Source organism: Magnolia sinica, chromosome 19 (genome assembly GCF_029962835.1).
Source record: "Magnolia sinica isolate HGM2019 chromosome 19, MsV1, whole genome shotgun sequence".
NCBI classification, from domain to species: domain Eukaryota; kingdom Viridiplantae; phylum Streptophyta; class Magnoliopsida; order Magnoliales; family Magnoliaceae; genus Magnolia; species Magnolia sinica.
In genome coordinates this window covers 20,551,962-20,569,565 of record NC_080591.1, presented here as the reverse complement: position 1 = coordinate 20,569,565, position 17,604 = coordinate 20,551,962, and the positions used below count along the sequence as shown (strand labels likewise).

Sequence of the window (17,604 nt, the reverse complement as noted above, 5' to 3'; positions counted from 1 at the left end):
TACCAACTTAGACTAGCATGTGCGGACAGCAAATTTGAGGATGAAACTACCTCTCCTTTTCACTGTTGTGGCTTTTCCTCTATCTTTCCACTGCTACTTTCAAAAATGAATAACAGTAGAAGTTCAATTCAAAATTTTCATGTGGTGTGGTCCATTTAAACATTGGATACGTTTAAATTTTTCGGCTTAAGTCATGAAATTATTTGTCAAGTTTGCCCCGCCGAATTTCATATTTCCCCCGCTCAATTTCATATTTGCCCCGCTGATTTTCTAGTTTGCCCCACTGATTTTCCAGTTTGCCCCACTCAATTTTATGTTTGCCCCGATGAATTTTATGTTTGCTCTGCTAATTTTCTAGTTTGCCCCGCTAATTTCCTAGTTTGCCCCGCTAATTTCAATTTTATGTTTGTTCAGCAGAATTTCATGTTTCTCCGCTGAATTTTATGTTTGCCCCGCTCATTTTTCAGTTTTTCCCGCTGAATTTCATGTTTTCCCCATTCAATTTTCAGTTTTTCCTGCAGAATTTCATGTTTCCTACGTTGAATTTCATGATTTTCCCTACTGAATTTCATGTATTCTCCGTGAAAATCAAGTTTGCCTCGATTAATTTCATGTTTCCTTCGCTTAATTTTATGTTTGCCCCGTTCAATGTGTAGGTTCCCTCCCTCAATTTCTAGCTTGCCTCGCTGAATTTTCATGCTTCCCTCGCACCATTTCTAGTTTGCCTTGCTCAATTTTCATGATTGCCTAGTTTAATTTCTAGCTTATCTCGCTGAACTTTTATGCTTGTCTTGCTCAATTTTCATGCTTGCCTCACGCAATTCCAGTGTCGCTGAATTTAGCGAGCACCACATGAAGTCATTCGTATCTTTGAAGCCTTGATCCATATAAGCACTCAGACCTGTACGTGCGGACACCCAAATTCAGGACGAAAATACACCTCTTTTCACTGCGCCCTTTCCACTGCTGCTTCCGTTGCTTTCACCCCTTTCCATTGCTGCTTTCGTTTCTTTCACCCCTTTCCTCACTCTGTTTCCAGTAAGAAAGACAAAACATCATTGTGGGGCCTGCTTCCTTAACAACATTGGATTGCATCCTCCTTGTACATTAGCATTTTGTCTTCTTCTGAAAATGGTCGGTCTAGTGAAGAAAGCACGCACCATAGGTATATTTTAAGCTTGCATATGGGCTTTTGGTGTATATATAATTCGATGAAAATGGAGGGGTATTACATAATCCGATGAACATGCTGTATTACAAATAAAACATCATTATGGGGCGTAGCAAGCATAATCGGATTGCGTACTGAGTTAGTCAATATGCTCCCATCGTACTAAGTAAACTCAGTTGGGCCCACATTGAATGTATGTAGTATATCCACGCCGTCCATCCGCTTTTCCATCTAATTCAAGGGGTTTAGCCCCAAATTGAAGCATATCAAAAGATCAAGTGGATCATACCATGGGAAACAGTGGGCATAATGATTTCCATTGTTGAAACCATAGTGGGCCCAACAGTGATGTTTGTTTGTTATCAAACTTGTTCATAAGATCATATAGACATGGATTAATAGAAAACACAATTATAAGCTTGATCCAAAACTTCTGTGGCCCCTAAGAAATGATCAACAGTAGAAGTTCAATTAAAAATTTTCATGTGGTGTGGTCCATTTGAACATTGGATACGTTTAGATTTTTGGCTTAAGCCATGAAATTATCTGTTAAGTTTGCCCTACTTATTTTGTAGTTTGCCCCACTAAATTTCATGTTTCCCCCGCTCAATTTCATGTTTGCCCCTCTGATTTTCTAGTTTGCCCTGCTGATTTTCCAGTTTGCCCCACTCAATTTCATGTTTGCCCCGCTAATTGTCTAGTTTGCCCCGCTCAATTTCATGTTTGCCTCACTGATTTTCTAGTTTGCCCTGTTTAATTTCTTGCTTGCCTTGCTGATATTCTAGTTTGCCTAGTTGACTTTCTAGTTTGCCCCGCTGATATTCTAATTTGCCCCACTAAATTTCTAGTTTGCCATGCTCAATTTCGTGTTTCCCCCGCTGAATTTCATGTTTCCCCTGTTGAATTTCATGTTTCCCTAGATCAATTTTCTAGTTTGCCCCGCTCAATGTTTTCTCAAAGCGATCGTTTTTTATATATCGTAATGGACAATCCATCGTTTATAGTTGAAAAGAAGAGTCACAAGAGGTTTTTCAATCAAGAAGAGGTCCCTATCCTCTTTAAGTATTTCCAACTTCCAATTTTCTTGATACCCTTGATTCCCATATAGTTTGTCTGGATCCTCATTTTCTTCCAAACAATGGCAAGGGTCTTCTTTTGTGGATGCCTCTTGATCCTGTTTAGTCCCCATCGTTTCGGAAGTTGTTTCTATTTCTACGTCTATTTCTTCCGCACTTTTCCCCCTTTCTTCCGTTTCTGAGGTTTGTTTCAGATTCTAACTGACAATAAGTGACGGTATTCTGCCTAAATAATAGACATAGGTGATAAATAAAAGAATATTAAAGATTCGAGGCATAGAATTTCTCAATTCTGACACAAGGTACTTATTAGATCGAATAAGTACATTAGATCTAATAGAATTATTTTGCCGTATCCAAAATAATACCAATCCAACCCATTTCATGAAGAAAATGTGACCAATTAACCAACCAACAAAACTACTTGTTATAAATAATATCCTATTGTTGCATTGAAACATATACGTGTTTACTAATCTGGCTAACTTTAAACTTGGTAAAATGCAATGGTTGGATAATTGAAAAATGAGATTATTAAGGAAATACACATTGAATGCAGAGATTATGCATTGAATTTCTGGTAGTTTGCCCCACTGAATACCTAGCTTGCCCTGCTCAATTTGTAGTTTACCCCACTCAATTTGCAGTTTGCCCCGCTCAAATTCTAGTTTGTCTCGCTTATGTTGATAGTTTGTCTCGCACAATTTTCAGTATTTCCCCGCTCAATTTTCATCTTTATTTCATATGAAGCTTGCTCAAATTAATGAAATGCCACATTGTTTTCAATTATGTCTGATTTTGTACACTATATTTATCTTGTGAATTTTATGTTTGATATGTTTTTCAATTCATCTTTGCAGGTGATGAATATTCTACCATAATCTCTAACCCAACATCTAGGTGTACACTGACATGGTGGTTTGACAAGGTGTTAAAGGTGGAGTGGAGAAGCACGATAGTTGGCTAAATTTGTTTAGACAATCCCCTTTCTCGTTTCTATTGCATGTTACATCCTTTTGATTTATAGGGGCTCTATTTCACCTTCTTTTTCTAAGATACAAAGGTGATCCAGTATTTGAGAACAGGGAGAGACGATTGCAATTTACCGAGATGGACTTCGCCCTCATTACAGGTCTTAAGACTGGGGATCTTACTGTACCGAAAATCGTTGCACTACGAGTACATTAAAAGACAAATACTTAAAAAAAATCCAGTATTAAAGAAGCACCTAATGGACGTGTTTGAGAGATTAGTTGAAACCAATAAGCATGAGGATGTCGTGAAGGTTGCCTTACTTTTAGTTGTGGAGTGCTTTCTTAGGAGAATTGAACCGAAAACCATATGCAACATGGATTATATTCACCTGGTAGACTCGCTATGAGGATGTCGTGAAGGTTGCCTTACTTCTAGTTTTGGAGTGCTTTCTTAGGGGAACTGAACCGAAAACCATATGCAACATGGATTATATTCACCTAGTAGACTCACTAGATGATTTCTATAGCTATCCATGGGGTAGTTTGGGATACTATATAATGTTGCAAGGAATCGAATATGCCGTTGCCGCATCAAGTTCCCCTCGGTACATTGTATGCGGTTGCGTCCTTCCTCTACAAGTAAGAATACCTTTTATTTTATATATATATATATATATTTTCCCTCTATAGTCAATTTTGGATTTTTAACCTGGTGCAATTTCATTCTAATAGGTATGGGCAGTAGAGATATTATTGGCCCTACAAGAGTGTGTTGTTTCATACGTTCCCCATCAAATTCCAATCTTCATTCAATATCGAGGCTGGAAGGGTTGGAGGAACAACAGAATAAATGCTATTTTCGAGAGTAAAGTTGTAAGTTTATATATATCTCTGGCATTTACTTTGCTTAACTTGACGTATATGCTTTTTTATTTAACATTACTCTTTGTTCTTTTGTAAACATCAGTAGTAATGAAATTAGAATCGACGTTACGAGAATGGGAAACGGATGCCGTTCGTTCGGTACGTGACAGTTTTTAGGTGAGATGTTATGAAAAATGAACTATAGTTTTTTTGCCATTGTAAAGTTATCATTCCTCTTACATATCCATCTATACATTTTGTAGCTCACTAAGACCCAAGAAGATGATGAGGTGGGTAATGAGATTGCTCATGAGGAGGATGACGAGTCAGATGATAACAATGAGAAAGACATGGAGGGAGAGGGAGAGGGACCGGGGGGGGGGGGAGGGGTTATTATGAAGAATGTTGTTTTTATGGAGGAATTTCAGATTGAGAGGGAATAGTGTTCACACCCCAAGTGCAGGGTTGTGATGTAGTAATAAACTCGGTAAGACCGAGGTCGAATCCACAGGGACTGATACCTGTACGTTATCTGAAACCAAGTAGAACTAGAACTAGACTAAGATGTGATTTAAACCAAAGAGAATTTGAAGAATAATTGTGGAATAGTTATCTAAAACTTTAAGGAATTCAGAGGAAGGAAATTAGGGATTCAGAGGATCCACTTGTAGAGATCAGGGAGATCTTATGCCAGTATCACAAATTATGGAAATTTAGTGAACTGCCATTGATATAGGTTTCAAGAGATGAAAGGTATATGAATTAGAATGGATTCCATCATCTAACCATGCCCAGGAGACAAAGTAAACAACAGGATTAAACTAATTACCAACCAATCAACAATGTATGAAGATCAGGAAGGGTACTGTCATCCTACCATGCCCAGGAGACGATGGTGAACAACAGGGCCTCCTGACATCATAAACATCAAAAGAGAAAAAAAGATATTCAAAGCCATTGCAAACCCATTGTAATTTCAGTCACAACAGACCATTAAAGACTGAGAAAATATTCTTTTAATAATCAACTCAAAACCAAGTTCAGTCCATAAATTTAAATGAAAAGCAGGAAATAGTGTCTCCCATCTCGCTACAGGCTTCACCTCTTAGCCCTAGCTAAGAGGTTTAGCCACACATGATATGGGCTAAATTTCAATTAAAAGAAAGAAGAAGAAGAAGAAGAAGAAGAAGAAGAGAAGAAGAGGAGAACCGTTTCAGCAGCTGCTCCTCTCTCTCTCACATGTCCACCTGCCTCCAGCCACACAAGCACCAGCAGCCCAAACTCCTGCTCACGTCCCTGCCCCACTGTTTCCAAAACTCCTCCACCAACCGAGCAACTCTCTCTCTCGTTCAAAACTAAGCCCGTTCCTCCTCCCAGAATCCTCCCTCTTCTCTCTCTCTTTTCCTTTTATCCCTTGCTAGGGACGGAAGAGCGAGGTGTTGTATTTGAAACGGAAACAAATCCGTTTACGCAAACAGAGCTGCCGCAGCCGAGAGTTTCGCCACCGGAAAAACGACACGGTCGGTGATATTCATCGTGGATATCCTCGAGAAAACTTCCTTGCACGGTCGGTTTTCACTCCTGCTCTATCTGAATGGCTTGGATCATCATGAGGTATGATGATGGTAGCCCACCAGAGTCGACGTAGCTTCTTGCTGCGGAACAGAGTCGCCGCAAGTAGAATCTGCCACCTGCGATGGCCCATTTTTTTAGGTCAGGTTGAAAATCCACTCCGTCCATTGAATGAGGAATGAAAAACTAGGTGGGAATGACTGATTTCGGATCAAATTTGGTGTGGCCCACAGATTTCTTCGTTGCACCGTCTATCCTGCGTTTACATGCACTGTACCTGTGTGTGTGTGCATGGGACAAAAGAGAAAGCTAGGCGACGGTTTTGGTCACCTCGCAGAGCATATGAACGGTTCTAATTTTCGAAACCTGTGATGGATGGGGCCCACTACACAAAAACGGACGAACAGCGTCCGCCCGCTGTTCTCCGTATGCGAGAAGGATCGGGTCAGCGCCGCTGACCCGATCGGTTTGATTCGGTGCACGTCGAGTGCACTTACACACCGTGCACTGGCAATTCAATGGGGTCCACTCGTGATGAATCTGAGAAATCTGTTCCGTCCATCCTTTTCCTCATCCACTTTAAAGCGTTGATAATGAAATTCACGTGTATCCAGATATCAGGCGGGCCCCAAATCAAGATTTTAGGGGCTGATCTGTCTTTTGGGCCACTTCTGGAGGGATCTGAAGGTTGGAATTCGCTTTGTACGGTTAATTCATGGTCCTCAGGCCACGTATGAAGTTTCGAACTGATCAGATGGTGGGAACCTCGTGATCTTGCATTTTGGACGTCTTTTGGGCCACTTAAGCTTCAGTTTCTCGATTTTCTCGGACCCTTAGTGTATAATTCTGTCGCTCTTGGTCTTCTAGAGTTCGTTCCTTGCCTTGGTGCTTCTGGAGCGTCAAATCCATGCATTTACCACCCTTTTTCAGTCCAGGTTCTTAAACACACTCTGCATTACAAACACGATTAAATTAGTCCGATAAACAGTATCATGCGTGTAAATCTATGCAACAACTGGGTCTGATATGCAATATTTGACCCTCAACACAACCCCCAACCAGCATCTTGCTAGTCCCGAGCAAGGTATGCGAAAAATAAGTTGAGAAATACAGGACACTTTTTATGAACTCAAGAGATTTATGAAGAACAATTCAGATACTCGAATTCTAAGATTCATGAATGTTGGCATTACTTTCTCTTCTAGACTTAATCACACGGTAACTTCGTAATTAAGTTCAAAATATTAGTCCATCAATTAGAACAATTCTAAACATTAAATTCCATGGATGCATAGTCTAATCTTGAAACATTAAAATTCACTTCTCTATTTAAGGATATCATTGGTAACCAATAAGAGAATTCACGATAACCAGAACTTGCCTCACACATTATCTTTTTATTCTTTTAATTTTTGACTTTTCCATTGAAAGTAATGTCAAGAAGGGGAATCAAATCCTTACCTATAGGGAGCAAACCTAAGGTAAAGACTGTACACCCAACTTTTTCACATATCATTCATGGGGAATTAAATCTACACCTATAGGGAGCAAACCTATGGTGTAGACCATTCGCCTAATCCTTTCAATTTTCCAAGTTGGTTCCTTTCATGTTTAGTGATTACTAAGTTAATCCTCTAATATCGAACTGAAACCTTAATATGCAAGCGAGATGTGTCCTGCGAATTTATGACTCAATCAATGTTTACAAATTCTAATAATGGATTAATAATTCAAACTTAGCTGTGAAATTTAATAGATAACTGAATCCAAGAGTCATAAAGTACCAACATTACGCATCTTGAAATTCTAAGTGCCCTAGATGGCTGTCAAAATCACTTTGAATTCAACAAAATGTCAGAATTTTTTTTAAAATTTTCACAACTTTTGTTCAAGACCAAGAAAATGCTGATTAGGTGACCTAATCTCCCACCCCCAACCTAAAATCTACATTGTCCTCAATGTAAAAAGAAATAGACATGCAATGCACATGAGACAACGGAAAAATAAGAGTGATGGAAAGATAGTACCTGAATGATAGAATCAAGAGGCTTTTCAAAGATTTCTACGTAAGAGCGGTCAGCACAAGAGAAAAACCAACAAATAAAATAACAAAAATACAATCCTACTTATACCACTTTCGCAGGTGCTCTCGATTGCATTTAGCGTATGCAACAAGCCTTTAAACCCCTAGGTTACCCCTAGTGGACGAGTTGTAGTCTCGTGAGGGTTTGCAGCAATGTTACCCACAAACATTGAACTAACTAATGATTAAAAAAAAAAAAAATGAAATGAAGAGCTGGGTTGCCTCCCAGGAGCGCTAAATTTACCGTCTTCAGCCAGACAAATAAAGCAACTACCCTAGTCCTAAGAAAATAGGAAAGTTACCTATACCTCCATCAGACTAGGAGATTAATCCTAGTAAACAGGATCAGTCAGAGGCATGGACATGTCCTCTGAATCAAATTTCTCGACAAATGGTTTCAATTGATGTCCATTGACTTTAAACTCCTTGCCATTGTCGGGATCTCTTATCTCAACGGCCCCATGCGGAAAAACAGTAACAACAATGTAAGGGCCGGTCCAACGAGATCGAAGCTTACCCGGAAAGAGATGTAATCGAGAATTGTACAAAAGGACCTTCTGACCAGGCGTGAATGATTTTCGCAAAATGTGTTGGTCATGAAATGCTTTCATCTTGTCCTTGTAAATTCTCGAATTATCGTACGCATCATTCCGGATTTCTTCAAGTTCATTCAATTGAAGTTTGCGTAGTGAGCCAGCCAGATTGAAATTAAGATTTTTGATCGCCCAGTACGCTTTATGTTCCAGCTCCACAGGCAAGTGACAAGCCTTCCCATAGACAAGTCTAAAGGGAGACATTCCAATAGGAGTTTTAAATGCAGTACGGTATGCCCATAAGGCATCGGTCAATCGGATTGACCAATCCTTACGATCTGGGTTAACCGTTTTCTCCAGAATGTGTTTGATCTCCCTATTGGAAATCTCAGCTTGTCCACTTGTCTGAGGATGGTATGGGGTGCTCACCTTATGAGAGATACCGTATTTCTTCATTAAGCTCTCAAATGGTTTATTACAGAAGTGTGAGCCCCCATCACTAATGATGGCTCGAGGCGTTCCGAATCGAGAAATGATGTTTTCTTTTAGGAATTTAATGACCGTGCGATGGTCATTCTTTCGACACGGAATCGCTTCGACCCATTTAGTGACATAATCTACGGCGAGCAAAATATACAAATTCCCAAACGATTGGGGGAATGGTCCCATGAAATCGATGCCCCAGCAATCAAATGCTTCAATGATAAGAATGGGATTCAAAGGCATCATATTTCGACGGGACAATGCTCCCAATTTCTGACAACGCTCACAAGCTTTGCAAAACTCATGAGTGTCCCTAAACATAGTGGGCCAAGAAAAGCCCACCGCAGAATCTTGGCCGTGGTCTTTTTAGCAGAAAAGTGACCACCACAGGCCTGTGAGTGACAGAAGGAGATGACACTCTAATGCTCATCGTCTGGCATACATCTCCTTAAGATTTAATCTGGGCAATATTTAAATAAATATGGATCGTCCCAAAAAAAGTTGCACACCTTGGTAAAGAATTTCTTCTTATCTTGCGCAGTCCAATGTGTTAGTATAGAACCTGTGATAAGAAAATTAGCAATATCAGCGAACCAAGGTGAATGGGAGACTCTGAACAGTTGTTCATCAGGGAACATGTCATTGATATGGGTCGCCTCAAGGGAATCAGAGGTATTAAGGCGAGAAAGGTGATCGGCCACTACGTTCTCTACTCCCTTTTTATCTTTAATTTCCAAATCAAATTCTTGGAGTAGAAGGATCCATCGTATCAAGCGGGGCTTAGAATCATTTTTCGAAAGAAGATACTTAAGTGCCGCATGATCTGTGTAGATAATGATCTTGGATCCGATCAAGTAGGACCTAAATTTGTCCAAGGCGAACACTACAACTAAGAGTTCCTTTTCCGTAGTTGAGTAGTTCACCTGGGCAGAATTTAAAATTCTACTTGCGTAATGAATGACGTAGGGCCGCTTATCTTTTCTCTGGCCTAGAACCGCCCCAAGAGCATAATCAGAGGCGTCGCACATAAGCTCAAAAGGAAGGCTCCAGTCGGGTGGCTGCATAATAGGTGCAGTGGTTAACGTGCTCTTAAGCTTGGTGAAAGCTTCTTGGCACTGCTCAGTCCACTCGTACGGAGCATCCTTTTGAAGAAGATTACATAAAGGACGAGAGAGAAGACTAAAGTCCTTTATGAATCGCCTGTAAAATCCTGCGTGTCCTAAGAAGGATCGCACGTCTCTGATGTTCTTGGGTGGAGGTAGGTTAGAGATAAGATCGATTTTTACCTTATCTACCTCGATTCCTTTGGACGAGATGATATGTAAGACCCGTGTCCTAATCCGTACTGTTCTGTTAGCTTCCGCGGTCCTTCCGGTCAAATTCCGGCAACCTTCGCACCGTATTCGGTATTTGCGCACGATCCTAAGCCAGGTCCCGCGCACCGACGTCGGCTCGATCCGAAACTTATGTCTTGGCGATCGCGTCGTCGCCGCGGTTCCAACGCCGTGACTTGCGCACCGAACCGATACCCAGGTAAGAAGATGCCGATCAGCGTTTATTCCGAAGAAACACCGCGCGTTGTGGATTTCGAGGGAATCTCTACACAATAAGTCCCATCAATCAACATTAAATGCAACCTTATCTCAAGTACAACAACCCATCCCTCTTTCTCCACAAAGTCAACTGTCTCTCTTCACCCATCCCTCCTTTACTCACTTTTCAAACAAACCCATGCCTCATTAACTACACCCATCACTCCATCACCTCATATCACTCCCATCCCCTCATTTTCTCTCTCATTTTCTCAAATCTCTCCAAGCAACCAAGCCTCTCACGTCCAACACTTCTCTCCCAAACCACAAGTGTGGTCCACCTTCCATCTTCCATCTTCACCCTCCCATCTCTCATCCACACCATTAACCCCCCATCAACCTCCATTAAAAGTGAAGGTAAGGAGTTAAGGAGTCCAAGGGAGCAAGGAGAAGAAAGATAAGGTGGGTGATCTTCCATTATTTTAAATTTTAGGGCCCACTTGTTGGTGGGACCCATTTGGATGTATGTGATCTAATCAAGAGGGCCCATAGTGGCGGGGTTCCTCTATCTCACCGTATATCTCCCTTTATCTCTCTCTTTCTCTCTCCTTGTAATGGTGTGGATCCCACCAATATGTGCTACATCTACCCCGTCCATCTACACTAGACGGTGTGGCCCACTCTATTGCAGGTAATGATCCACACCATCCATTGTTTGGATGGACCCAATGTATTTATATATATATATAAATATATGTATATATGTTATATTTTATATAATATATAATATGTATTATATATATAATATAATGTATATATATTATTTATATATGCATATATGTTGGTGGGCCACATCTACGTGGGACCCACCCCAATGATACATTTGTTTATGCCGTCCAGCGTCCCTGGACGCTGGACGTTGGCAAGTGGCATGGGTGTGTGCAAATAATAAAAAAAAAGGGGGAAAAAGGTAACCTTTGGGGTGGACCATTCACATAGGCCCCACCTTGATTCAAGTATTTAATCAAATCCGTCTATCTTCTTCCTTGGATTAATTTAGACGTTGAGCTAAATTTTTGAATCAATCCGGTTCTCAAGCGGGCCATGCCGTAAGAAACAGACGTATCACCATTGAAATCCACTTTGACCCTTCCATCCGCCAACAACACATTTCATATTGGTCTCGTTTCGTCGATCTTGAGTCGTAGAATCCGGTGGCTGGGACGGATCGGACTGAAGTGGACCCTACCATAGAAAATCTGTAAAAAAACTGAATTTTCAAAAAAAAAGAAAAAAGAAAAGAAGGGAGGCAGCAGCGCTGACGCTGCTGCTGCCATGCCGTACGGCTGCTGACGGACGGACGAGCTGGGGCTCACGGCCCCAGCTGTGGGCCCCACTTTGATGTGTTTTGTTGATCAACACCGTCCATTTGATGGGTCCTCTCAGCCCACACGTCCACTCCAAAAATCAGCCATAAACAAAGCTCAGGCGGGCCATACCATCAAAAATCATGTGAAGACATTCCTAAACATATAAAAACACTTGGTGGGGCCTACCTGAAATTTGGATGAATCTGAAACTTGGTCTGAACGGTCAGTTAGGTGGGACTCACATATTGGATGGGCTGGATTGTGAATCACATCTCGGTGGGCCCCGAAACAAAAAAAAAAAAAAAAAAAAATTTAAAACAGCAGCAGCAGCGCTGCTGCTGCTGCAGTGAGGCAGGGACCCACGGCTCCATCCGTGGGCCCCACCATGATGTATATTTTGTATCCACACCGTCCATTTGGTGGGCCACTATTGGACATGGACCCCCCCTCAAAAATCAGGCCAATCCAGCGCTCGGGCGGCCCACATCACAAGAAACAGTGTGAATTGAACTCTACCATTGAAACCCTTTCTGGGTCCACAGAAGTTCCAGATCAAGCTGAAAATTTTTGTTCCCCTCCTCCCTAGTCCGTGTGACCTTATGAACGGATCGGATGGAAGATAAACACTGTGGTGGGCTCCGCATGGGACCCACAGTGGTGCATGTGTTGCATGCCCACCGTCCAGACGGACGGTGGGGCCTACTTGATGTCTGTGTTCGTCCGCACCGTCCTGGACGGTGGGACGCTTCCCTGCTGCACGTGAATGTGCAAGTGTGTGCACGTGTGTATGCATGTGGGTGTGTGTGTGCATGTGTGTATGCATGTGGGTGTGTGTGCACGTGTGTGAGTGTGTGTGTGAGCATACATACATATCTTTATATATATATACACATATATATGTGTATATATATATAATATTATATTATTATTATATATAATATTGTATATGTTTATATATATTAATATTATATATAATATATATATATATGATGGTGGGCCTATATGGGCCCCACCATGATGCAAGTGCTACATCCAAGTTGTTCAACCATGTGGCCGTTATTGAGGCCCACCTGGATGTGTATTTGTGGCCATTATTGAGGCCCACCTTGGTATATACATAAGGCCCATGTGATTCGACCCATTTAACGAATTTAAAGGCCCATGGGTTATGGCCCATTGCAATGTACATAAGGCCCACTAATGCGGCCCACTTGACTTATATAAGGCCCATATGAGATGGCCCATTTGATGTATCTGAGCACTATGGGTCGAGGCCCAATGAGATGTATATTAGTCCATTGCAATGTGTGATTCCTATGGTTTGTGTAATGGTACTTTATGGCGGGCTATGCCTTGGGAACAATGTTGGTTTGACGTCCACATTGTAAGGATAATGTTGGTTAAATGTCCGCATTGTCACACTCCTTAAGGCCACTGATAGGTCCATACTTATACTCTGCAGGCCGTCTAGGCCCATTTCTGTGATACGCAGAGCCCATCCCTATATGCATGTTTAGTATAGATGCATGATTCATGATCATTCGCACCATATGTATGCCTGATGTGAGGAATGACCGATCATAGCATATACCTTTGGATAGACTATTTATGGGCTCCCTGATAGGTGGAGTTGCCTCATATAAGTGCATGGTATATACAGGACTGTTGCATGACTGATAGTGTGACTCATGCACTTGCATTTGTGTGATTGTAGTTACTGTATGCCCTAGCGACATCAGGGCCATAGCCTCCATAGACACATCGTGGATGGCTGAGTTGGATACCGGAAATATTTGGTTCTAGCATACGGGCGCCATAGACGTCCCTGGGTGAAAACCCCTAAACCCGATGGTACCAGAGGATGACTCCAATGTCAAGACCGAGTGGATATATGAGCGCACGAGGGCCGAATACCAGGAGGCCGCGTCTCCCACTGTGTCGTGGTGGTTGGAAAGGAGTGTGGCCTTACTCGCCCGAGGGTAGGGGGCAATACTAGGCTGAGTTTGACCAGCTCGCGAATGGGTCCGCTATCGACGTGCCGGATAGGTATTGGCAGACTATTGGTCAGGCGGATAATGAGGTTTCTTACGCTCATTTGGACTGTGCGGCTAGGAGAGCGACAGTGCCATTTGGAGTGTATTGAACCCCGGTGATTATCCAGAATGAAAACTGTACTGATACATGTTGAGAATTGGCATGCTTGAGTTGCATCTCGCATCGCATGGCTGTGTATGGCCGATAGCATTCATATCTTGCATCGCATAGCCTTGGTACGACTGATTGCATTCATGTGCTCATCACCATGTTTCTGCATCACTCTGACCTTGCATTTTGAGCACGTTTATATTGCGCACATACTTACACCACCCTCTAAGCTTTCCATAAGCTTATGCACGATTGATGCGTGCAGGTGACGCCAGGACGCAGCCATAGTCTCGCCGTAGTTGGACCGTGCAGACGAGCTTCTGGAGTTTTGTTTCTTTTATCACATTGTATTTTCCTTTTCTATCGCATTGTACTCAAAAGTTTTTGATCTTAGTGGATTTTGTGGTGGTGTTCTTGTGGTTATTGTTTGTGGGTTATGCTTTTGTTATGCTCATTATGAATCAGACTGATGACTTGAAATCCTCCTTGTAGTATTCCAGGATCGGAACCTGGTGAATGGGTGCCGGGATCCGAAAATGGGGTTCTACGGAGGCTGTCGGCGCCGGATTCGGCGATCGGGAATTTTGTGAGCCCGGTTTCCGAGTTCGGGGCGTGACATGATATGCCCAAGGACAATTCCCTTTTGAACCATGAAATGACACTTCTCCCAATTAAGTACCAGGTTCTTTTCTTCACATCTTTTCAGCACACATTTAAGACTTTCCAAGCACTTGCTGAAAGATGGACCGTAAACAGAGAAATCGTCCATGAAGACCTCTAGATATTGCCCTACCATATCAGAAAAGATACTAAGCATACATCGCTGAAAGGTGGCAGGGGCATTACATAATCCGAATGGCATCCTTCGGTAAGCAAAGGTGCCGTAGAGACATGTAAATGTGGTCTTTTCCTGATCTTCAGGGGCTATCTCTATCTGGTTGTAGCCCGAATACCCATCAAGAAAACTGTAATAGGAATGACCAGCTAACCTTTCCAGGATCTGATCAATGAATGGTAAAGGAAAGTGGTCTTTCCTCGTGACGGTATTCAACTTCCTGTAGTCAATGCACATTCTCCAACCAGTAGTGACTCTAGTTGGCACGAGTTCATTATTAGCATTGGCTACGATGGTGATTCCGGACTTCTTAGGAACCACTTGAGTTGGACTCACCCATTGACTATCAGATATAGGGTATATAATACCCACATCCAATAGTTTAAGAACCTCGGCCTTAACCACTTCCTTCATGTTTGGATTTAATCTACGTTGTGGTTGCTGAGCAGTTTTTGCATTATCCTCAAGATATATGTGGTGAGTACAAATCGAGGGATCGATTCCTTTGAAGTCCGCTATCGTCCATCCCAGGGCTCCTTTATGCTCAATGAGAGTAGATATAAGCATACTCTCCTGTTCTTTCTCCAGGTGGGCAGAGATTACCACCGGGTATGTCTCATCTTGACCCAAATATGCATATTTCAAATCAGAGGGCAAAGGTTTTAGGTCAAGCTTCGGCGGCTGGAGGTTAGACGGTAGAGGCACTACATCAGTTTGTGGTAATTCTTCAAATTGTGGCCTCCATCGGTTAACTTCAAGTACCGGTGCAGTATCAAGCAAGGCGCACGTCTCCCTAATCATGTCATCATCAAAATCATGGGAGTGGGCCAGGCACGTCTCTAGATGGTCGGAGGATAAGGTCAGAGGTGTCGTATCTTCCACGAAAGAGTCAATCATGTTAATATCGTGGAAATCTTCATCATCCTCTGAGTTGCTGCCGTTATTGAAAAAGATGTTTGACTCCAATGTCAAATTTCCAAAAGACATAGTCATGATACCATTCCTGCAATTGATAATTGCATTTGACGTGGCAAGGAATGGGCAACCAAGAATGACGGGAATCTGAGTGCTCATGTTATTGATGGGTTCGGTGTCTAGGATGATAAAGTCTACAGGGTAGTAAAATCTATCAACTTGGACCAACACATCCTCAATTATCCCTCTTGGTACACGAACAGAGCGATCAGCAAGTTGTAGTGTGGTTAGGGTGGGTTTTAATTCACCCAAACCTAACTGTTTGTATACTGAGTAGGGAATCAGATTGACGCTTGCTCCTAAGTCAAGAAGTGCGTGATCAATTCGATGGTTCCCGATTACACATGATATGGTTGGGCTACCGGGATCCTTGAATTTCTGCGGCACGTCTTGCTTCAGGATGGCACTCACTTTCTCAGTCAAGAAGATTTTCTTTTGAATAATTTTCCGTCGCTTGGTCGTGCATAAGTCTTTTAGGAATTTGGCATATGAAGGTATCTGTTTAACGACATCAAGCAGAGGAATGTTGACTTTCACCTGTTTCAACACCTCTAGGATATCCTGAGAGTTAGAGAGAGGTTTTGGTGAAACCAACCTTTGGGGGAATGGAGCAACTGGCTTCTCTAGAAGTTCCGGATCTACTTTTTGTGGGGCATCACTGGATCCATCATTGTTGTCCTCTTCTGGTTCTTGAGGCTTTTCGGGCCTAACCGAAAGAGTTTTATCAATGGTCTTCCCACTCCTAAGAGTGGTGATGGATTTAGCATGCCCCATCTGATTTGAAGAGCTGGGATCATTATTCTCGTACTGCGGTTTAGGATTGGGGAGAGGTTGTGCAGGAAGCATCCCCTTTTCTATAACCGTCATACGAGAATCTATCTTTTGCATAAAGTCTGTAATTCCCCGCATTGCCTGAGCCAGCTCTTGTATGGGATTTTGAACCAGTTCCTCTTGAGGTTTCACTTGATTTGGATTTTGATTGAAGAAACCTGGAGGAGTCGCCGTTTGTCCATTCCTCCAACTAAAATTTGGATGATTTTTCCAGCCAGGATTGTATGTGTTGGAGTTGGGTCCAGTAAAAGGTCTTTGATAATTATTTACAGCATTGTCTTGTTCATTCAACACTCCTCAAAAGGCAGGTATTGTAGGACAGTTTTCAGTTGTGTGAATGTTGCAATCACAGATGCCGCAAACAACTTCATTGACCTTATCCTTCTTTCCTTCCATGGCCTCAACTTTCCTTATGAGCGTAGTCACTTTACACTTGAGATCATCCTCTTCTTTCAAGAGATATAATCCACCTTTCTCCTTTAATTGAGTCGGCCTAGACGTGGTGTTCGCCAGTGGGTAATAGTCCCATGATTGTGTTTTTTCAGCGAGACTATCGAGGTAATCCCATACCTCGTCAACATCTTTGTTGATGAACTCTCCATTACACATTGTCTCGACCATTTGGCGCATGGAAGATGTTAGTCCATCGTAGAAAAAATTTGTAATGCGCCACGTTTCAAATCCGTGTTGTGGGCATGAACTGACCAAATCTTTGAACCTTTCCCAACATTGGAAGAATGTTTCGTCTTCCTTTTGGGCAAAGTTCTTGATGGCTTTTCTGAGGGTAATCGTTTTATGATGTGGGAAGAATTTTTTTATGAATTCCCTCTGCATGTTGTTCCATGTGCCAATAGATTTAGGACGCAGTGAATGTAACCACGTCTTAGCTTTCTCTTTTAAGGAAAAGGGAAAGAGTTTCAGCCTAATCGTATCCTCAGATACATTAGGAAAACATAATGTAGCTATAATTTCATCGAACTCTTTCAAATGTAAATATGGACTTTCAGATTCAAGTCCATGGAATTTGGGAAGGAGTTGGATAACTCCTGGCTTGATGTCCATTTGTCCTGTGTTTTCAGGAAAAATCATACATGAGGGCATACTCACTCCCGCCGGTTGTAGATAATCCCGTAAAGTACGAGGCGGGGGTGCCTGTTGCA

General features: G+C 42.1%; 1 non-coding gene across 1 annotated transcript; it reads left to right on the top strand.

Annotated features, from left to right (window-relative positions):
* The first annotated feature begins 17,123 nt into the window (after positions 1-17,123).
* Positions 17,124-17,230, top strand: LOC131235797 (small nucleolar RNA R71). The gene has a single exon (XR_009166318.1). It is a non-coding gene; the product is annotated as a small nucleolar RNA R71 (small nucleolar RNA).
* The last annotated feature ends 374 nt before the right edge of the window (positions 17,231-17,604 follow it).